This window comes from Danaus plexippus, assembly GCF_018135715.1.
Source record: "Danaus plexippus chromosome 22 unlocalized genomic scaffold, MEX_DaPlex mxdp_33, whole genome shotgun sequence".
Classification (NCBI taxonomy): Eukaryota; Metazoa; Arthropoda; class Insecta; order Lepidoptera; family Nymphalidae; genus Danaus; species Danaus plexippus.
In genome coordinates this window covers 512,922-537,688 of record NW_026869856.1, presented here as the reverse complement: position 1 = coordinate 537,688, position 24,767 = coordinate 512,922, and the positions used below count along the sequence as shown (strand labels likewise).

At 30.4% G+C, this 24,767-nt stretch overlaps 1 protein-coding gene and 1 non-coding gene across 3 annotated transcripts in view; one reads left to right on the top strand and one right to left on the bottom strand.

Moving 5' to 3' along the window:
• Window positions 1–9,647: 9,647 nt before the first annotated feature.
• Window positions 9,648–9,719, bottom strand: Trnag-ucc (transfer RNA glycine (anticodon UCC)). The gene has a single exon. It is a non-coding gene; the product is annotated as a tRNA-Gly (tRNA).
• Window positions 9,720–20,519: 10,800 nt separating this feature from the next.
• The window catches only part of LOC116773614 (facilitated trehalose transporter Tret1-like), a 41,498-nt gene continuing 37,250 nt past the window's right edge, over window positions 20,520–24,767 (top strand). Inside the window, exon 1 of one of the 2 annotated variants that reach the window (XM_061528849.1) lies at window positions 20,520–20,540. The gene's annotated coding sequence lies outside the window, so the exon portion shown is untranslated. Of the gene's footprint in view, window positions 20,541–20,730; window positions 20,927–24,767 lie in introns of those variants that run through there. The other variant, XM_032666098.2, reaches the window with a different exon arrangement.

Genomic DNA, 24,767 nt, shown 5'->3' with positions numbered 1-24,767 from the left:
AATTATAATTATTCTCAATGTTAATTTTTTTTCTTATTCTACATTTCTTTAGTTCCAAGTTTGTTTGATACAAATACTCCACTGAATAATAATTGAAAAATATAATAAATCAATCAAATCTTAATTTATCTCATTACATGATTCATTGTCAACCTTCATGCTGTCACTGTCAAAGTTATGTAAAACAATATGGATAATGACAGTGACATTGAAGAAAAAGTCCACACTTTTTTTACATAAGACCACAAATAAAAAATATATTATTTTTAATGTCAGCTACGACTAGCCGTTTTTTGTGAACTTACTATAAGGGTGATATGGAATTTGAGATAGAACCAAATATGTAAAGTTTACTTTGGTGTAGTATAAATAAATATAGCGTGTGTGTGTTTGTTTAGGCTCCAGTGACAAATTGATCTCCTGGGGCGTCGCACGTTGTGGCGATACTATTATGTAAATAAAACTTTCCAATTCTGTGTATTAAATGGTGATAGGCGAATTTTTTTATGATAATTCCATGAATTATGACCGTATAAGACCTAACTCTAATAAATCTTTGAAGTTGGAAGTATAAATGTTGATATTTTGAATAGGGCAACTTAGGTACCATTAAGTTTAGATACCGTTATATAATAATGTTCACACATATTTTTTTCATAACAGTGGCAGTATTATGACAAGTTTTTAAGAATTTCATTTAAGCTTTGAGTTATATTAAATGTGGAAATGGTAATTAATGACAAATCCAAGCTATTTCGATTGTTTGTTGTATACAAGAGTCTATTTTTGAAGGCCACGTAATTACTCAAAATATAAATATTTAATGTGTAAGATTTTCCTGTACCTTATCTTAGAAGCAGTGATGTTCGCAAACATTCTGCTCTGACGTCATCTTCCGATCTTCAAAGAATCTTAGGGAAAAACCTCACATCATTTGTCCGCCATCTGTTATAACAATTTACTAAACATTAACGACATTTTGTTGTAACATACATTGATCATTGATTACTTTTAAATGAAATAAAATATTATACATTAGTTCAAAACAGAAATGGAAATTTATATGAATATGGACGTATTTTTAAGAAGTATTTGTTTTTTGAGGATTATCACAAATTTATGAATTAATTTATCTGTTAGGTTCAAGGTTCATAATGTGCCGATGAATGTCGATGAGAATATGAAAAATATAATTAAAACAATGTCATATCTATGATGTGTCATAATATGTGTCTATTATAATATTTTACAAATAACGTATAGACTATTAATACATTCAAAATATTTCACCAGCTGTTCCCTACGGTTTTGCCCGCACGTTAAAATCCCATTTAGATAAGTCTTATCATCTTTATGAGGTTTCATGGGAAATCTCAAAGAACTCTTCATCAGATCTAGACTTATTAATAATGGAACCGCACCAGGACTATGTTAATTTATTAAAAAAAACTCAGATATTACTTTATCAAAGTTATAAAACAGTCACAGGTTAAAAGTTGAATTTAAAACTTCTTTTAGTGAGAGCTTAGGCTTTCGCGAGTATTCATTTAAATGAAATTAATATTTTTGTATTACTACGAGTTATTTTATTATTTTTATTTTTTAACTTCATACTCCCGACGTTTCGGTTACTTTGCAGCAACCGTGATCACGGGCAGACGACATGAGCATTTGATGGAAATTGGAAAATATACATTTTATTAAAAAACTTCTTTCATTTTGAAGTCCGTTAAAACAAAACTATGTTACTCCTTTTGATTATCTACCTATAAGTAAAATTCCTGTCATCCCCGGTTCAGCGTTTATAGACGTTAGGGGGAACAATTTAAAAATACATTTTTAATATAGATATAGTTTAGACACGTGTCTAACTGTCCTATGGGTTTAGTTAAAAGCTTTTAATTTAAACAAATTATAAACATGTATACAGATAGATTGGACCTGTTTCTGTATTGTAAATAACATACATTTATCCGTGAAAACAGTTCAAACTTTATAATTAATGTTATGATCTTTATATAATACATTTATTATCAGCAACAAGATTGTCAACCGACGCACGTTCAACAAATATTGAGATGTCTCAGCAAACAGTGATGTTGTCGGTGCGTTTGTCCTAGCTGAAAGATCTCTTCTCATTAAACTCCCGGTTATGTAGTTTTAATATGTTTATAAAGATATATTATGTATTGTAGAGATTGTGTACACATAGTAATATACTCCGCCTGTTGGGTATGTAAGAATTTAAAAATTTATTACTCTGAATGTGATAGGGGATAAATTTAATTGACATACTTATGAAATTACAATTACTATTAAAAATAACGTCGTACAAATATATATATATATATATATATATATATATATATTTGTACTATATTAAAATAATTCTCATTTGATGATATGATATTTGTTAGTAATTCCAATAAGTAAGTAAAGTAGAAGAATAAACAGGCATAAAATACACAAATAAGCTAGTTTAAACAAAGTTCGGTTCCCAAGAAATAATAGTGCAAAACACAGTATATCCCCCTTTATGAAGTCGGTAAAAACCACGTATATAAGTGTGTTTAAATCGTACACAGGATTATAATATTGATGGTATAAGATGGTAGTACTTTTGGTATTTATAAAGTGAATCTGTTTTACTTCAACTGACTTGGGAGATGTTTTTGTTATTCAAAACGATGATTTCAATGTACGAATTCTCATATATTTTGTGATAATGCACACACACATACTTGTACACACACACAAACACACATGCATACAAACACATACAGACACACGCACACACACATATATATTTTTTAAAACAATATTATGTTAAATTCTGTTTTGAGCTAGAATCGAACCTTCGATCTACGGAATACAGTGCATAAGGTTACTGTTTAATTCATCGACCCTAGTAATGATATAACTAGAACCTACTGAAAGACTTCACCCTGTCCAGAACTAACAATTCATTCTTGGAACGTACTTCAAAGGCAGCCCTTCTAGGTTCTGTTCAAAGGTTAGGTAGAGAGAAGAACTTGGACGGTGGAGGTGAGCGTTTTATGCGGGTTAGATAGGGGCCAATTAAACAAGCACCTGGGTCGCAAGTCCCAGTCACTGTTGAAGCTCCTCTCCCTGCAACGATGGACCCGGCGCCCGCACGGTGAATCATTGAATGATAAGAAGTTTCGTCTCTCTTTTAATTAGAAAAGCGACTGGGACTTAATGAGACTGAGATATTTGTTTGTTTTCGTGGGTATGAAATTACTGTAAACAAATATGAGAAAACATCATGTGAGTTATAAAATTTAAATGATAATGGTAATAAATATTATATTGGAACTTAATAGAATTATTATATCGGTATGAATTTCTAGCTGAGATAAAAAAACTTATTGTCTCTATTGGAGTATCGCAAGAAACATTGTTTGTTGTAGTCATGTTGGTCACAAAAAGGTAATTGATTGACTTAATTTCTCAATTACTTGTAATCAAAATTATATTGATTCAGAATTAAAAGAAATTTAAACAAATATAAGGAGTTCCTGTCACTAAAAGAACGCGTCATTTATTTACTACCTGAACGCAATTTGATTCTGTATAGAAGATTTTCAATGTCTTCGCTATACAGGCGGTGTTGATGTCATTGAAATTACTTTATATATTATATTATATATATATATATATATATATATATATATATAATTGTAGGTACTCCTATAAGTTTTTACTTTTAATATACGATTAGGCCAAAACACTGGCTCCGGATTACAAGCCCAAGTTGAAACCCTTTGTTTTTTTGTCACCAATATTACGAATTAAGTATTTTATTTCATCAAAACTAATACTCTACATAGAGTTCTGTATTACACTATATTCAACTAATATAATGCTCTGGACGGTTATTTCGCCTCCCGTCATTTACACGTGGTAAACATATGTCTTAAAAGTTACCAGAATTCACTATGCTTACTCTCAGTTCACAATGTTACACTACATACTGAGCGTGTCTGGTTTCAGTCATAATTCTCGTCACATATAGTAAGTACTAACGTAGGTTATTGATATAAAACTAATATTTTGATCTTGTTCATTGTTGTTTGCGGTAAATGACAAATAACAAGACAAACTGACAAACATTCTCATCTCGTCCGCCCGTGATCACGGTTGCTGCAAAGTAACCGAAACGTCAAAGTAAATCCGATAATATTAGTTTTATTTATATGAATACTCGCGAAAGTCTTAGATATCACTTTGAAGGCTATTGAATATGTAACAGGAAACGCATCGTATGAAGTGTACCGTTGAAAACTTGGAGTAAGCGTGATGATGATTTTCGGTGTAGGTAATTAAAACTAAGTGACGTCATCGCTATGCTCATATCACGTGACATCAAATATTTGGAAACTGCATTTATTTAAAAAGTCTTAATTAAACTTATATTGCCTTGTTAACTGAATATAACCTTTAATTAAGATTCGGTCCAGAGATAATGATAGCAACAGTAGGGAAACGGTGTTCATTATTATAACTCAAATAAGAGTGAGAAGCTTGGACGGTGAAGGTGAGCGTTTAACGCGCGTTAGGTAGGGGCCCCTTAGACCTATACCTGGATCGCAATTCCCAGGCACCGTTGGAGCTCCTCTCCCTGCAACCCAATGAACCAGGCACTCGCACGTTGAACCCATGGAATGCTGAGAGGTTTCGTCTCTATAAATACTTCAATTAAATAGGTCTGATCTTTACAGTCCAGTGCCTAAAGAATTGAATTGAGTTTTATTTATATATATTTATTTTCAAAATGTAATAAAGCTTGTTAAATAAAGTCTTATCGCTAGTTCAATATTTTTTCTATACGACCTAAAACTTAAAGAAACTGTTATGAAAAACTAGGCTTTGATAGTATAATACGCATAAAAACTAGTTATGTTACTGTTTCACAAATAATAAAAAAACGAGGATGTGTGTGTTTTGTTTCTCGTATGTATCGCTTTTGATGGAACTTTCCAGTAATTACTATAGTCTATAATTGATCACGGCACTACGTGTCCGCATTGAATCGCGTGACATAGACTATAGACCTTGCTGCCGGTTGACTACCAAATCTGCTTGTTTAAATACACTATTTACATTATTCAGAGCCCAATTCCGAAGGCAAAGCGTATGAAGTCGCAGGCAAAAACTAGTGATACATTTCACTATCATAACTATAATTGCCAAAAAATTTTTAAACAATTTGAACCATGTTTCAGACGGTTAATCGTCAATAGTTAAATTGGTTTAAATGTTCCGAAGTCGCTGTCACTAACAATCAGACTCCTATTAGTTTGAATTTATTTAAACATTCAATTGCTGGCGAAATTGGGACAAGTATTTTGTTAAGATAAACCAATGTGCTTAAACTGAAAGAACGAGAGTCATCGGTTGTAGTCAGTTATTATTGTGTTTAGTTTATTATTGATGTATATTAAACAGGATAAAGAAATGTCGATAAATGAAATGTATTTTTTTAACTGTTTCAGAACGTTATACCTTTTATTCTGTTTCTTAGATTACATGTATGAAGAAAAAAAATATAACGAATATATGCGTATCATATACTTTTTTTTTTATTTTTTTTTCTGTGAGAAATCCTCATATGCGTATCATAGACCTAAGTACTAACTGTTCACGTAAAACGAGTTTGTATTGTCAAACTGAATACACGTAGCTTGAAGTTTGTCTCTCATTCATCTTGTATACCATCATGCAAAGATTTAAGAATGAATATGTAGAAATTGTTAGTGTTTTAATTTTAGTTAGAACTTATTTCAAGGTCACCAGAGTTATTTTTTAATAACGCTTCAATAAAAAGTAATGTCCCAACACTAATGGTGAAGTAAAATATTTTGCAACAACCCGTCACACTAATTCATTTTTATATTTTCCAGGCACAAGTATTTTTTGTAGTAAAATTATATTCAGTGACAGAGAACAATACAACATAAATTACATTTTAAAGTGTCAGTAATTGATTATTTACTTTTCCTAAAACCTATTGCAGTGTAATGTAACATCAGTTTTATTCACGACTCGTGTTGAAGTTAGGACGTTAATATTCAACTCTAGTATGCCATTGTTCGTCGGTCTGTTTGTCAGCTTAACAAGTACGGAATGAATACTTCATTATAACAAGTTACATCTTTTGTTAGATTTAAGAAAATTTTCTTGAATTAAAATTTTTAATATATCATATAATTGTAAATAAAATATTACGTACGTTAGCATGCAAGCTATTTCGTTGTAACTTTTTTGGTTATGTAGATTAAATATCAGAATAGAAGAATTGCATAAATCTTTAAGTATTAATCTATAGCTTATATAACAGTTCTGGTGATTTCTGTGTTATTATTAGTATTGTAGAATAATTTCGTTTCTGTCACGCGCTATTTTAGCCGCCATGTTGTATGGTGTTTGTATATAATGAAACATTTTTCGCCGAACAGTGACTGGTCGGATTTGGCCCGTTTGTTTTTGGGGCCGTTTCTTCATGTAGATACGTGATCTTCATTTTGATATGTGAGTAATCACATGTACTCAAGTTCCGCTAATTGCTATAGTTTTCTCGTTTTTTTTTGTAAGGAAAAAAAAACAATGACAGTTTGTAATTCACATTCAAAACTTCGTAATGTTCGAATTTAATTTTATTACAAAAGAGAAAATATTTTAAAATCTTTCTTGAAACGTTTTTCCTTAGCAATACTAAAGGATTTTTTTTTTATTTAATTGAAGCCTTCTAATTGCCATTTTGTTTTGATGACCTCATTTTTTTTTTGTTGTTAATTTACATGAGAAAATATATCTTTTTCTTTTCGTTTCCGTTCGCCACCCACGTTTATATCTTTGGTGGTCTGCGGTCTTTACCAAAAAGATATACTTTTGTTAATTTCAGATCAACGTGTGCAACTATAGTTTAAGATGTCACGTTTATAGCTCACGACTTATGTCACATACGGAGAGTTAATAAGAATTATCTTTTAGTATAACAAAGTTTGGATGGAATAAGATATAATTTAAAAAAAATATATATTTTTTTCCTATCACATATGTATAAAGCGTCTAAAAATAGAGCGTTTCTATTCCGCGACTGAAAAATCGTAACGATCTATCGCATCGTCCGGTGCTAAAGATCCTGAAGCCTGAGATGTATATTATCACAAATTAGTTTGTTCGTGAATACCGCGGGGTGTTATTTAAATTACAGCCGTCAATCACGAAATTCGCTATTTTTGTGTGGTCTTAATTTAGAACGTGTGAGGTGTGAGACCTCTTACATTTATATTTTGGCGGTAAAAATACTTACAACACCTGTCATTTCGTTGACGTTTTACTTCTGTTTGCCTGTTCTGAACGGAACGAATTTAAGCAAAAAAAAAAACTTGACGTTTTAATTTTTTTTTAATTTCATGGCAAAGGAGTTGCGTTTATATGTGTCAATAATTAAATTTCAAATCGATAATTAGTTTTTCTCTTTAGTACTTACTAGAAATATATTCTTCAAATATTATCTTATAGACTGTGAACTTTCTGACCTAATATCAGACAAATCGAAATAAACATTTAGTATTGCACAATAATAATATTAACATATAATTAATAACTTTTTCTCCTCGATCTCAATTGAATATAGACGAACTTCCGTCCGCTGTACCATATTTCTGTTACTTAAATCAAACAAAAATAATTATCTTATCTGATTTAATTAATCAATAACCAGGTTAATATTCATTGTAAATTTCTTACTGACTGTAGAAACTGTAAAAAAAATATACAACCATTGTCCACTTAAGACGAAATTTCTTTCAAACGAACATTTTAAGAATATGTATTTATATATTTAAGTATTCCTTTCGTGACATTTTTCATTTTTATTGTTATTCTCGGTAATCGTAAGACATTGGGAATTCCACAGCAAGAATGAGTTGACACATTGTCGCTGATATGTATCTGTAATTGCTCGTATCACTAAACGGGAATCAAGGAATGAGGGGAATACTCGTTAAGGAGTGACTCAAAGACAAATTGAATTGGGACTATTGAATTGTTCAAATTGCTCGAATCATCCTTTAACTTACTGTATACAGCCAAATTGACGTAAACACACCAAAGAGGTGTAGCATCGTAATTAATACAACATATATAATATATATATATATACTATTTAATTACTATGTATTTATGAATGAAAAACTGATAACTTTCCGTATGTATTTTGATAACACCAACTTTTAGTTACATTACGGATTCTACGTAGTTCTGTATGAATTTCATAAAATTTTCCAATAATATTGAAGATTTGACTCAACTTTAATCGAACATTTGCATGTATTTTTTTTTAAATATTCTGTTCGCTATTAAAATTTTTACTATTAAAAAATAATGATTTTTATTTTGAACATTTGCATACGGCACTTTATCGAGCTGAGTGTTATCTGTATGAAATGGAATTAAAATTATTTTTAACTATTATCAATGGATATTATTTTAATTTGTTTTAAACTGTGTCGTTTTTATTTTTTAAATTAATACTTTTGTGGCACAATAGACTCATACATATTTGTAATCATTCACGATGTTTTCTTTTTTTTTGTATATATATTATTATATGTAATGAGGTTATATACGTTATCAGCCAGTGAAGAATAATTATTTGTATTGAATAAAATGATTTCACTAAAAATTCTATAATCTTCATTGTTTCGGTATTACAAGGCTGGAAACTCCACCGTCTTGGTTATAGGAGTGATAATAAAATATTTCTTCCAATTTAATATAACACACGTATATGTAGATGAAGTAATTATATTAAACAAAGTTAAATTATTAGCTATTTATTATGCAACAGAAATGTTATATAGAATATAAAGACAGATTTCTGAAATTATGTGAAAAAGATCTACTTAATGATATCTAAGACATTCGCGAGTATTCATTTAAATAAAACTAATATTTTGGGATGTAGTACGCGTTTTATTCACACCTCGTCTGCCCGTGATCACGGTTGCTGCAAACTGAAACGTCGCGTCGGGAGTGTGTAATAAAAACTAATAAAAAAACGCGTTGTACATCCGAAAATATAATTTTCAATTAAGATGTACCAAAACACCAGATTGCTAGATTATTATCTCATTAGATTGTTACACTATAACAAGGAAAAAATTAACAACGTAATATCTAGACCTAAGCATAAAATATTACAATAACACAAAGGCTCAAGACCCTTGTTTATTTAAATTTATCTCCGCTGTCTCAGACAGTGTGGCTGCGTGTGTTGATAAATTAAAATAGACTTAATCACAATAAAATTAAGATTCAAATTGTAAACAACAATTTATAAGTTATATTTAATGCTTCATCAACTTCGCCACATGTCGAAATACAAGTTTAAAGCACAATGGTCTGTAATAAATGTAAAGAAACCTTTAGTGTTTTAAACAGTTTTTAGTTAGAAGCCATCTTTTGTTTATTCGCGGTTACAGTTATGTTTACTTTTTAGTCGGCAGTAGACACTTTTACTGGTTTTAATTACGAAAATATTGTGCTCAAGAAATCATACTCTTTATCTTGTTATTGTTTTAAAATGATAAAAAGTGAAAAATATTTTTCAAAAAGAGTGCGTTGGCCGGGAATCGAACCCGGATCAACTGCTTGGAAGGCAACTATGCTGACCATTACACCACCAACGCCGACATTTATGAGATTTGAAATAGAAGCCAAGTACTTCTTATCAAGTTTATTACATTTTAAATATCTCATAAAAAGTTCTAAATATCCTCTTATGAAATATAAATATTATATTTAATAAGAATACTATTTAATTGGTATAACATATTAAGATATAAAACCTTATACTTTATACAAATGATCTATTACAATTATTATTCTTTAATACGATTAATAAAAAGTTATAGAATATAAGAATAACTATTATTAGATAGCGTTGGCGATGTCCTGGGGACAGACCAATAAGTGTAACGTCAATACATCTTACGCCATTTGTTTTTTTATCTGTGACGGTCGCTGTGCAGTTTTGTGATTAACTAGAAACTCGGCCACGCGTGACTGTCGGTCACGAATCACGACATATTAAATGCGTTTACAATAAACATTTCTGTTAGTGATAGTAATTTAATTTATTTGTAAACAAAGGTTTTTTTATCTGTGCACAATGAGTTAAATGGCCATTTGTTAGAATTATGTTATCCGAGATTTTCGCGAGCAGGCACAAACTTAAATGAAAGTATGTGTTTTTTTTTATTTTTACCAGCATATTAATAATTATAACATTTTGTCGGCGTTAAATTAGTTTACAGCAACCGTGATCACTGTCAGATTAGATGAAAGTTAATATCTTTCTGTCAACATGGTTATTAAAAACCTCGTGAAATATTTTTTATTTCATTAGTTTTAATATTGGTTACAGATTTTCAGTTTTGCTAGAGAAAAATGTCTTGGTTATTCTGAATACATATAGATTAATAGCCAAATATAGGATATAGATACAATAGTGTATATAATAATAATAGATAATATATGTATATATTAAATAAGAATTATATTTAAAAGGTAGTAGTTTGGATATTAAAACTTTTTTGTTTTTCCACACTTATTTTTTTTTTATTTATTATTTACTAACGTTCGTAACGCTTGGCTAATATTTATATATTGTCTTATTTAATTTCTTAGACCGTGGGATCCTTGAGGGTTGGTTATGGAAGGCTGAGTTTTGTGAGAATTTTTGGGGCGAATTGAAGCACCTGTCTTTGAAGGACCCTAATATAATTAAGGACATCTTTAATCGATCTTTTATAAAATATATTTAGAACAATTGAGAACTTTATTATTTTAGAAGTTTTGTATAAGTAATCTTCTTTGTTTTGTCTGAAATAATTTGATACTAGATGCAACATTTCCGCAATACACTTAAACCTTCCTTATGTGTGCATCAAATATTTTATATTTGCCTCTATTTCTTCTTTTTTTGTGTTTTTTTAGACTTATAATTTTCTTCAAGAAAGGAGTGGATAGGCTGTTACGGAGATATTGTGTTCAAGACTTACGACTTCATTCCATCTAACTATAGGGTTCTCCATTAAGGGCGCTTGATTTTTGAAATGCAAAAAAAAATACATGTAGGAAAGATATTTGCGAAATTTTTTTTTTATTTGGAAGGTCTATCGACCCCATTATGTATGGAATATGACATCATTCAAATGACCGCCACGGCTTCGGTTGGTGGCGCGCACACGAAAGGTCCACAAGAAAAAGTCCAGCGGGGTCAAATCGCACGATCTCGGTGGCCAGTTCACGTCGCCTCCGCGCGAGATGACCATGTCCAGAAATTGCTCGTGCAGAACTTCCATCGTAGCGTGTGCTGTGTGGCACGTAGCGCCGTCCTGTTGAAACCACATGTTGTCCAGATCCATATTCTCGATTTCAGGCCAAAAGAAGTTGGTTATCATCGACCGGTATCGCTCACCATTGACGGTGACGGCCACACCATTATCGTTTTCGAAAAAATACGGACCAATCACGCCTCCGGCCCAAAATCCGCACCAAACAGTCACTTTCTGCGGGTGCATTGCCACTTGGTGAACCTCGTGTGGATTGGTCTCGTCCCAAATACGGCAATTTTGCTTGTTGACATAGCCATTCATCCAAAAATGCGCCTCGTCGCTGAAGATGATTTTTTTGCCAAAATCGGCGTCAACTTCCAACTGCTCTAATGGCCAGTCAGCGAACACACGGCGCTGTCTATGGTCATTAACCTTGAGCTCTTGGGTCAGCTGGATCTTGTACGGGTGTAGGCTCAAGTCACAACGCAAAATTCGCCAAGTTGTCGTCTGCGAAAGGCCGAGTTCCTGTGCGCGACGCGGAATTGACTGCCGCGGGTTTTCGAGGACACTGTCGCGCACAGCGGCGATATTCTCGGCAGATCTCGCGTTACGTTGACGCACGGGAACCGGCTGATTGTTAACTGACCCGGTTGACTCGAATTTGTCCACCAATCGACGGATAGTCGACTCGGCAGGACGATCATCGCGACCGTAAAACGGGCGAAGTGCGCGGAACGTTGCTCGATACTGTAACCTGCCATGGTGGTTTGGGAGGACGGAATGAATATAACACACTGCATTTGACAGCTGTCACTCAAACAACATGGCCGCAATCAGCTGTCAAAGTTCAAGCGTCCCTATTGGAAAACCCCATATTATAATATACCTAATGATAATCAAATGCTATGAAGTCAAAGTTAAAAAAAGAAAGATAAATATCAGAACCAGGATCTTAAACGATACGTATGAAGTAACATATTCAAACCTTTTAGTTTTTTCCAATACATTTTTTTTTATGTTTCAGCTTCATTCGCACTGGAATCGGGGAATAAATTTTTCAATGTCAACATTTTCGTTTGTTGGACGAACTATAATCTTGAGTACTTTGTGGAGGACACACGAAGGAGTTTGTCGTATGGGATAAAGGCGTTTATTTTATTATTATTATTATTTTAAAGAAGACTAGTTCTATTTTCACCAGCACCTAAAACGCAATACAAAATTTAAAATCGTAAAAGTCTCTCATTAGTCTCAGTCATGTTACAATGTAACTCCTTCGTATAAACGTCAGTGACATGTTTTTTGAAAGCCAAAGCCATTGATTTCTAAAATAGGGTTTTATTATTTAAAAAATACAGTAAACTTTATTGCACACCAAACAACTTTAGCTTTAGTTATAGCTATGCAAATGTTTTCGTCAATAAAATAATAAAACTGATATTGCTTTCTAAGCCGTTGGATCTATCCTGTTAGTTAAGGTTCGCCTCCATTCAATTATAATAAAATTGGTACGGATGATATTTGCATCTGGATGATATTTTTAATAATTATTTTAATATGAAATATACAAAATATTCTTCTATATATGTAGATCACTGTTCCTATAATATCAGGTTGTTCTACTCTTACGTAAAAATATGTATTTAAGTTATTATATGTAATTGTTTAAAAAAGAAATTATTTAATAAACGTTTTAAAATCGTATATACTGATTTTTATCGCTTATATATTAAACGCCTCGCTGTAGGTATTGACGAAACTTAAAGTTTTATGAGTAAAGTCCTGTACTTAAAGCTAAAGTCAAGTTCAGACACACTCAATACAATTTATGAAGCGGATTCTTAACAATTCTGAGAACGTCGCTTTATTATGCCTTTTATGTAATGGAATAATATTCATACACATATTTATATGTTCGTCTGTATTTATACAAAAAAAAAAAAAACAATTTTTTTATAATAATTATTTCATATTTAATAATTATCGTAAAAAATATATCTTTTACGAAATCGTATGATTGGTTTGTAAAAACGTAATAAACTTAGATTGATAATTTTTAATATACACGGTTTTGAAAAACTGATCGTTTTGTAGAAGTCATCCTTGTATAATTCATGCTTGTGTGTCTTCTTTTCGTGTTAAATACATCAACAGTTGCGATCTTGTTCATGCACGAAGCCATCTTTACATAGTTCAGAATAATATTGACACATGACATTGGAAAAGTCTATAAGGAAACGCAAATGACTAAGAGAGAGAGAGAGAGAGAGAGAGAATTAATGCTTTATATAAACAAATTACTAAACTATAATATTTTCTTTTCAAAGATTATGTTAGTTAAGCCACAATTATAACTGTATTTTGTTATCAGAGCTTTCATATTTATTGGTAACTGTTAACGGCCAAGAACTCCGGGTTTGTTTAGTTTGACACGTGTATAAAAGTCTTAAGATGTCTAACATGTCATTGGTTTTGTGTGAAAAAAATTACGAAAGTAATTTTTTATGTAAGAAGCTTTCATGTCGTGTGATAAATTAAATGCTTGTGGTGGAATTATTTTGATTGAGAACCTTTTTTTTATTTATTTTTTTTATTTTGTTTGTCTATGGTTAGAAATCCAAAAGATATCTTTTATAATAAGAAGTTTCCATGACGTGTGATGAAATAAATTGTCTTAGTTGAACTACTTAACCTGTAAATTTTTATTTTTTTTCTGTCTTTTTGTATTGTAAATGGATTGAATACTTTTTTCTTAGTTTCATTGTCTCCACTCTTGAAATATTTTCATACTTTGCATATTAACATGAAACTACAGTCAGGATTCATCCTTTTAACAAACTAAAATGTAAGATCAGCAGTTATGTACTTTTTGATACATTTATAAGTATGGAAGGTTAAATAAACGTAGTTATATACTTGCTCTAAAACTAAGTTTTAAAGTAATCAATTCAATAATTAAAGAAGTAGTATTTTCTATTTAGTTAAAGCCATTTCAAATATAATAAAATAGGTAAAAATGTGTAATTTTTTTGTAGACATTTTAACCTTTTTTTTTTTAAAGAACCCTAAAAGTTGTGCTAATTTGTTTTCAATTATAATATAAAACATGTAAAATTACCACACACGTACCTATCTACTGATAACTTTATTTCATTTTATTCCTGTATCTTCAGCTCGTTAATCTCACAACCCAATCTATATTTTCTATGATTTTACATATTATGGATTTTTTCCGAGATTAAAATTTTACAGAACACTTTAAGTTTAATTAGAATTACTATATCTGCTAGCGAAAAAGATCACGCATCAAAAGCAAAGTTGAGTTGTAAATAGGTCTTAATGTATCGACAATTGTTTTTCAAAGTATGAGGTATATGTGTGCCTTTTGATTGATAACTTTTTTCGGACATTGTTTTCTTTATAAGAAGTATTTTTTTTAAAGAATTACTACATACATTTTGTTTGAAAAACATTCAAGACTCGTTCTAAGAATGGTATTGTTTCTAGGTATAAATAATTAGGTTTTGAGTCTGAATATTAAATGTACATACATATATTTGGTGAAGTTTTTCAATTAAATAAGATTAATTTAATATAGGGGTCTTTTAAACCTACATCTGGGTCCCAAGTTTCGGCACTGTTGAAGCTCCTCTCCTTGCAACGATGGACCCGGCACCCGCACGGTGAATCCATTGAATGCTAAGAGGTTTCGTCTCATATACATAAATTGATAATATTAATTTATTGAATTGTCTCCATCACTGTGATATCAAATCAATTTTCATATTTAAATCGTATTTCAAATTTCGTGACTTATTATCATCTAGTCTAAAGTTTCTACAAAATCTTATGTCCTTCGTATTTAATAGACTTTTATTTGTAACTGTATATAAAAAATATTTGAAAAATTATAATGATTTACATATAATATATGATATTAGTGATTCCATTTGAAACACTAAGTTAGCATTGTCACACTGAACTACATACGGAGCGCTTACAGTGTTTCATTGATAACTTCACGTTATAGTATTAACAATATTCTAAATTAAATGACATACATACAACCATTTAAACATCTGCATATATATATATACTTAATAAGGATTGACTTTGGACCTGTCATTAACATATCTGTCATAACTTATCTTTGATACTCGTCCGATATTAAAATAATTTAAATGATAGGTATTGGATTATTTCAATGCATTCAGAAAACCGCTGTTACAAAGCAATACGATACATCTAGAATATATTTCAAGACTTTTAACTTTAATTTTCATCTTCATAAAATGTATTGTTCTCGCTCCTGAGATAATTGCAACACATTTAGACAAAGCGAATGGAATATTAATGTGCAAAGAACAGTAAGAAGCTTTCACATTAAGATATTACCTTTTAAGGACTCGCAAAAGGTATAAGACCTTCGAAATATATGAATAAAAAACAATCTCGTTTCTTCGTATTTGTTGGGTTGCAGTTCTAAATTAACACATTAAAAAAATATCGCATTTTACATAGTCACACCAACAAAAAGTTCTTACTACTCTCCGTACATTTTTTCCAATCCAAAATTACAGGCCAAAGAAATAATTGAACTTCAAATATTATAGAAATAACTGATAAACAAGAAGTATTATTTATCCCGTAACAATGAATCACATTTCAATAAAACGCTACAGAAGCCGTTAATTAATAACTCGCTGTATTGTGTAAGAAATTTTCCGTTTTAGACGCCGAGACGAACTATTTCTCATGTCATTAGTCTCATATTGAAGTGAACTGGCCTGACATCGAGAATATGTTTTGTTCAGAGATTTTTTTATACATTACTATAGATATTTCACATAAACGTAACATTAATATTATTACTAGTATTTTCTTATAATAAAAACTGAGGTGTTTTCGAAATGATAAAGTATCGAGTGATAATTTTATATTAAATTATATGTTAATTAATTAATTCCTTGATAATGTGTATTCATAGGTCATTGCTCCGACATAAATACTATTTGTTTCCTGCTATGACATTGTTATAGTTATTTTTAACTAATCCTTTTGAACCGTACGAAATAACCTTTAAACTTTAAACATACCACTAATATTATTACTAAAGTCATGATATAATGTACGAGCATTTTACTGTACGTTGCTATGAAAGCATTTTAAACGGGTCATGAGATGAAACTTTCCTTATATTATCTTCAAGAGCTTGTATTACAATAACTAGTTTAAAAAATCAATGTCAACAGTCAATTTCGTTCATAGCTTTCATATGTTAGGGCGTGAACACAATGAGGTTACTTTGAGAAAAAAAAATATTTTCAACGTATAACTTCGTAACAATTTGGCAATGGTATTACGTAGTTTCATAGAAATCGATTGCTTTATTTAATTTTTAGTAATTGTGCTATAATAAAAAAATATGTATTCTAGGCTTGTTCATATTAATTAAATTCTAATTTTTGGTCAAACTGGATATAAACGAAATGTTTAACCCATTTTCTTAACAAATTCTCATTTAGAATTATTTTGTAATGTAAGTGTCCTTTCCAAATATGTTAATAAGTAGTCTAAGCTCCTCTTTATGACATTACGTACCGATGAAAGCCTTGTCAAAATGAGTCTCGCTGTTCCATAAATTAGACGGAACAAACAGACAGACAGACAGACTTTTTTTTTATTATTCTTGATGTTGGTTTAGAGTACGCTTTTATTGCGCGACTGTTCTCCATAGGTTAAATATTTTTTTACATATTAAAACTTAAACTAATTTAAAATTAATTGTCACAGGATAACTTAAACCTTTTAAACTCTATACCGTTTTTATTTCATTGAGAAATAATTGGTATATTTAACTCGACAGTTCACGCCGTTACGTTTAACAGGCTGTTATAATTTATACTTATATGTATGGAACTTCATTTGTTAATACTGTCAATCTTTTAGTTTTGTATAATATCTTACACTTCACGTGTACATAGTTTTCCTTTCTTTATCTTTCCTATCTTTTATTGTAACACGCTTCTATTCTCATCCTATCTGTCTGAACGTACGTTTGTATATTAACCGGAACACTCAATAATGCAAGTTCAAGGGTCGCTTAGTATTTCTCACTACCTAGATCGACTTGCTTGACTGTCATAATAAATTAAACATTTCAACGGTTTTAGATCTATATATAGCTAAACACACACACGCACACACACACACACACACACACACACACACACACACACACACACACACACACACACACACACACACACACACACACAAAATGTCGTACGAGAATAAAAAAACTATACAGTCGGAGTAGTTTTCTTAATAGAAGTACAATATGAATGATTGTGCTCTTGATTTGTATAAACTGTAGCAAATTCCAGACTCCACTTTGTGTTTTATTAAACATTAATATATTATATCTGATATTCAAACTATTAATTTACTTGTACAATATTTTGATTGGAACGTTTTCAATGTCCTACATAATAACGTTTTATGTTTTAAAAGCAATTTGTTCCACAAATATCACAGACATTTGATATAAATTCAAGGTTGCGCAGAAAACCAGAGGATGTAAGATGTATCCAACGAAACAAATATACTTAAGGACATGAATAAAACAAGTTTTCTCTAAGAATTAAATCCTTCGAACGAGACTGAGTCGTCACTCGTCATGCTCCCATGAAAAACATGTCATGTCCTTACATCAGACAAATATGATGAAATGACAAAAAACTCTGTAATTTTCTCCTTTCTCATATAATGTTTTCATTAATCTCATGAATACGTGATTATTGTCCAAAAAAATTATTATCGTTGAGCTAACTAAGATGTTAACAATTTTATATTTATATTTTAAATCCTTCTTGTATACGAATTGCATTCAACGGAGGGAACAAATATATATATTATTTGCTTATTTATCGTATATTTAATAGACAATTTCTCACATGTGTATTTTATAAAAAGGTTATATTATATAAATTTAAAATTACCCGAACACCATATAAGAAGGAATCTCAGTCATCTTACGATGGGAACACAGTTTGCATTAATATATTTCCTCATCTCTGATAGACGATCACACGTGAGAAATAATGTTTTTCATAACTAACTCATGTTATAAAGAGAAATAGTCTGTCTGTATCTGTTTTTATTCATATGCTGAGCTCGTGTAATACGTTATTTATAAAATAGGCGAGCAAAGTCGTAGAATGGAAATAAATTGGTACAGCCCTAAACGTGGAGACTTAAAAAATGATTGAATTATGTTTGTTTAAGTGAGATCTTTAATAGTCCAACGGTTTGTTTAGTTTCGGTACTTTAAAACAACTTTTGTAAAATGTAAGAAAATTTTATGTTTTATGACGTTCAATATAAAATCGTTTTTCAAGTAAACATGATTTTTTCTTATTTTGTTGTGAATAATATTACGGCTTTAACTTTATAAGATACAAAATTACTGTAGGAAAAATATAAAGTATATTTTTTCTTCTCATAGAAGATTAAATTAAACTAATTTATTACTGGTAAATAAACAAATCTAACGTAATACTTTACTAATAATATTTAAATATTCTATTGCGTTCCTTCTTGTCTCAGCAGCGTGCTTACCAGCAGTTTTCATCGTGTCATCGGAACACTACATACGCAGCGTTAACAGTTTTCAAGCCATAAAACTTCACACCTTAATTATTGTTAATTTCATGTTATTTAATGAGAAACGTGAAACGCTTCGAATATAGTGGCGCAAACTAGGACTAAGCATACTGTTCACTAAGAAACTTGTACAGAGATTTTATTATATTTAGTATTATCTAAGAAATATTTACTACCAGATGTTAACCTTATGTTATTTAATTTAACCCGAAAAACTGTCTTTTCGGAAACAATGTGACAGCGTGACGTCATTACAGCAACTTTCACGTTTGTACTTACTGAAATATTTGCATTAAGCAGAATGTAAGGTTGGGGCCAGTTGTTAATAAAATCGATAACATTCCTATCTAGGCGTTATATCCTGTTTAAATTATTATTATGAAGTAAACAGTTCTATAGAGGCCTTACTTTGAATGCACCAGCTACTATGGACATGGGAGATTGTTTAAATAACTAATTAAGACATAATTAGAGAATAGGCCGATATGATAAGCTACTTTATGTCACCGTAATAAGATCACTTGTTCAATAACATCCTAAATGTCCTAGAAATATAGAAAAATAAAATGTATCTAACTAAAAACGACAAAGCATTGAACTGAACAATTATTCCGCGCTTCTCATTATGTCTATTGAAATTGTAACAATGACTAGTGACAAGTTTATACCCTTCATACAATACCGACCCAAACGCTCATATATCATCAACGAATTATAACCCCAATGAATATGGAATAAGGGTTATTATACCGTAATTATATTTCACTTATGTTACACATTAAATATGTAATTCGATGTGCATTCTTCCATATGTTCAAGGGTCAAGAGTGCAATCGAATAGGGACTTTGTTTTATTGTTGTAAAGTCGTTATTTGTTTACTATGAATTTTTGGATTCATCTCCGCTAAACTCTTAATGATTAGGTCATGCATAAAACGGTAAACGATTGAGGTCAAATTCGATCATTTCCTATTGATAAATATATTGTGCATTGAACAATAAAAATAAAACAAAAGGAACAAATTATTCCACACTGAAATTTCAATTATCGATAAGGAATTACTGACTTTTATCGATAAATCTACGCGATTATCGATTCTTACGTATCCATGGAATTCACAACCCTAGTTATATTGCAGATGTATTCAACCAATAAATAGACTTGTTGTAAAAAATCCCTACAATAAGCATATTTAAACAAATTACTACAATAAACAAATATCATGCCATCTACAACTATAATGACATATTCATGTGTCTCATGTAATCTCCATCTTGTGACTTGCAATTTCTTAAAACAGGAATTACTCTCGTTAATATTTAATATAACACTAAGATAGTACATAATGTCAATAATATATTCTGAGAATTAAATACATAAAAGTCGTAAGAAAATAAACAATGATTCATGTCTGTAACGAAGCGACGATACGCTAACAGATCGAGTGCTTGAGAGCATTAATTAAGGTTACATTATAAATAATTTAGATCATCAGAAAGCTCTATGTGAGTATATTTTTCATTCATAATAAACGACGAATACAAGTGTTCGTCTTACTAACACAGATAAGCTGGAGATCCATGAAACTACCTAATATAGACCTTAACGGAATGGCGTAGGTTTGGTTTTGGCGAGGGCGTTCGACAGCGTTGCACATGGGGTATAGTAAACAGTGAGAGACGCCGGCGCACAAACAGCCAGTCAGTCACTGATAGTTCAGTTGGAAGCAGGTAGCTATTGTGTGCGAGGCGCGTGCGCACGCGCTCACGAATAAAATAAAAAATATAAATCCGGGCGTCCCTCAAGGGTGCATTCAGAGCACAGTGTGTTGTATTTGATTTAACGATAATAGTGCCACGTGATAGTGATTTGTTTTATGCAGATGCGTTCGGTGAGTTATGAAATTCTTTATTTTGAACGCTGCCATTGTACGGGAGGTCGTTTTTTTATTCTATCGTTTTAAATTTTGTAGTCTATTTACAAGTATATCGAGTTTTAATTAAATGGCCATAAAAGTGTTAGTGCCGACCGTAACGTTTAATGGTTTTAGCTGGAAAAGTTAGTTTCACATGTTTATTATATTGCACTTGAACTTCTTTAGATCTTTTACTATGTTATTATCTCGTTATAAAAGGAACTGGCGATTTTGTTTAAAGCTGTACATTAAGTGACATTTTATAGGAAGATTTCATAAAACTCTATCTATTATTGAGATAAAACTCGTTTTAAATATTAATTAAAAAGCAGAATCGGTTAGTTCAAAGAAATTTAACATTAAATTGTAATTTTTTCCACGTCTTATCTGTTGCCTTGACTAATTATGACATAAACAGCTGTTATCAATGTATTATGATAATCAACGAAGATTAATTTAAACTGACGGAACGTTACTCGATAAGCCGAAAATAAGATAGAAAGTGATTAAAGGAATTGACATAACAAAAATTAAAAATTAAGACGTAATTAATATTAAGATAAAATTATAAAAGCCTTGCAAGGGAATTAGTTTTTTATGTATTTATATGTTTTAAGTCGCTTTTGGTTTAACTTTTTTCATATTTATATATTATTATTTATTGCAATCGTGATAGCAATAGTAATAGCCATAATCCACAAAATTATTTACCGTCATGAAAAAAGAAGGTTATGCGCTTAATCGATTCCGTAAAACAACTCGTTCACAAAGATTCATTGTTCAAAAAACAATAGATTTTCATCAGTCAGACTTGTACGATATCTTTCTATTCCTGGTAAAAAAAAACCGTTCTATGGACGTGAACACTACGCAAAATAAACTGAGTTTTTTCAATGTAACCATAGAAGTATAAAACTAATATTATCGGATTTACTACGCGTATTTTATTATTTTAAAATCTACATACTCCTGAAGACTCGGTTACTTTGCAGCAACCGTGGTCACGGAACGTGCTGCAAAGTAACCGAAACGACGAGTATGTAGTTTAAAATAAAAAAAACGCGTAGTAAATCCGATAATATTAGTTTTATTTTTAAATGACTACTCGCGAATGTCTTAAATCTCATTACGTATATAGTAGTTTATCGGGGATAAATATTTTTTTGATGACAGCATGTGGTAATTTTATATGATTTTTTTACTAAATTATTAATTAATTTCATGCTCTCGTTATTATACGAAAACGCAATAATAATATTGTTTTATTATTCATCTCAAAAGTTAAATTCCGTCCCGTTTTGTGGTCTCGTTAATAACAATTAAATATTATTTTTGTAATTAATATTTCCTACGCTTAGTGTTAAATTATTATTACTTTGCCAGTGAATCGTGTACTAATTAATTTAATTCATTACATTTCCTCACAATTCAAACCCCCTTATCATTTTAGGCCCCCTATACCCGAGGGCCCACACGTTATTGTTGTGATAACACCGTTCATCCGTCTGTCACTGTATAACCCCAAAACATATAGTCAAATATGGCCAAAAGTGAAACTGAAATAATATTTTATATTTCGTTTAAATAGTTCTAGGTAATTGTATATATTTTTTTTCATTCAATTGAAACTTCAAATATTTCTAAATATATATTTTTTTGTATATGTAATGCTTTTAAATATGTGCTTAATGTAAATCAATCCTTAACGTTCTGTTAAAGAAAGGGTAGTCTTAAAATTTGTGCTCAAAGCATATTAGAAATAAAATAATATAGACCGTACGTCAGTTGACAAGGTTTTGTGTGTGTTCGTTGTTAACAAGATGTTAAAAAAAGTTCCATTAACGTTACAATTTAATGTACCTTTGACTTACAACTAGAGGAAAGAAAGAAATTATATCATAATTAAAATACGATATCACAGATTTCAGACCAAGTGGTATATTCAAAGCAATGCTATTTATAGTAAAAACATTATTTTCTATCTTATACAAAGCTTTGTACACTAACGATGCAAATTATGTCTCTGTTTGAAATTTTACGAAATATATATAAGAATTGGCGGTGAATTTAATCTTCCCTATGAAGTCTGGCTGTTATGTTGTTTTCTCGTTATTTTTATGTAATAATGTCTAAACTCCGAATTTAGAGTATAAATATTTTTACATAAAATACTATATACATATATCACTGAGACTTTATACGCTTTAGTTAAGGTTAAAGCATTTAGTTAAAATTATTTATTTACAATGTTTACACGCGGTTTACTCTTTTGCCGCGTACCTCGTCTATAAATCTCGACGGTTTTCACAAGTTAGTTCCAAATTTTGCAATGAACGCTAGATTTCTAAGTATTTTAATGCGCGAATATGTAAAGGAACAAACCATATCGGGAGCAATAACTTTATAATGTATGTAAAATTCATTTCTCAATATTTTTCCGGAGGAATATCAAATTTAAGTATTGCCAAGTAAAAAGCTTTCCAGAAGCAAAACGGCCCACACAATCACCGTACGAGCATGCTGCCTCTTTTTATTACATTTATTAAATACACCATAATCTTAATACTCACATAATTATGTCATGGCGCCCATAAATTTATTACGATAATTTATGCGGTGCTACTAAGTACAGAAAGTGTCTGTTGGTCTGTTACCCAATAACTATGCACAGACATTTGATACCACCAACTCCCAAGGCTTATTACACAATGTTTAGGTATGATTTGTTAAAATGTAATCGATTTCATTAATATGTCACGTAACACTAATTTTTTAACGCGGTTTCGCTCGTTCCGACATTACTTTTTAGATTTAAATTTAATTGTTACCTTGTTTGCTAGTTGTTATATTCTGTATATAACTTACAGTGCACGCACAGGTTTTAAATAACAATATAAAAAGTGAGAAAAAGTGGGCAAATTATTAAGATATTTACTCGTAATCCAATGGCTGTTACATATGTCATAAAATATTCAGGTCTAAATATAATTGATATAAATAAGAGTTAAGTTTTAAAATCATCAGCTAGGGAGATATTATATGGTTAATAAAAGTCTTTTCACAGCAGAGTTATTGTTTAAAGATTTTACTATATGAAATAAACGTGAAAGAAACGAAAGAAAGGAATTAAATATTAAAGAAATAAATTAAATTAATGATTATTTTAAATGTTATTAAACTTTTTTTTCTATGTTATTAGTTTTTTTTTACACATTAGCACTCGTTTTATTAGTTCTTACTCATGTGAGGCACGTGTGTTATTAGATAATTACATTGACACTTGAGTTATAAAATAAATAAAATATAACATTTAAATAAATTTAATTTTTTTAGTATTTTTTTATAGTAATGTTCCTCTGGATGATTCTGATATTAAAGTCAGCTTCATTTGATCTGAGATTCATAAATTTAATCAAACGGACATAACGATAAAAACTTTTAATAATAAAATAATTATATATACGATAACGTTCTCGTAATACGTGGAAGGCGAGTAAACTAACGCAAGAAGTAAGCAATCTCGCTGTCTTGACAGCTCGTAAATCAGAAATATGAATTGATTTTGTTGTGGCATATTCATAAAAATATATAATTAGTATAATTCATATAAATATCTACTAATCATATATTATGTATGTCTATAAATGGTTTTTATACTAACTTTTCATTGTTAACTTGTGGACTGAGATAAATTTTACTACAGGTATTTTTCACCGAAATGTTTTTTATATGTTATTAACAATAAAATTGTTTCGAATTGTACTTTAATATGCTAAATATATTTAAACAATGACTACTTCTATGTACATTTTAAAGA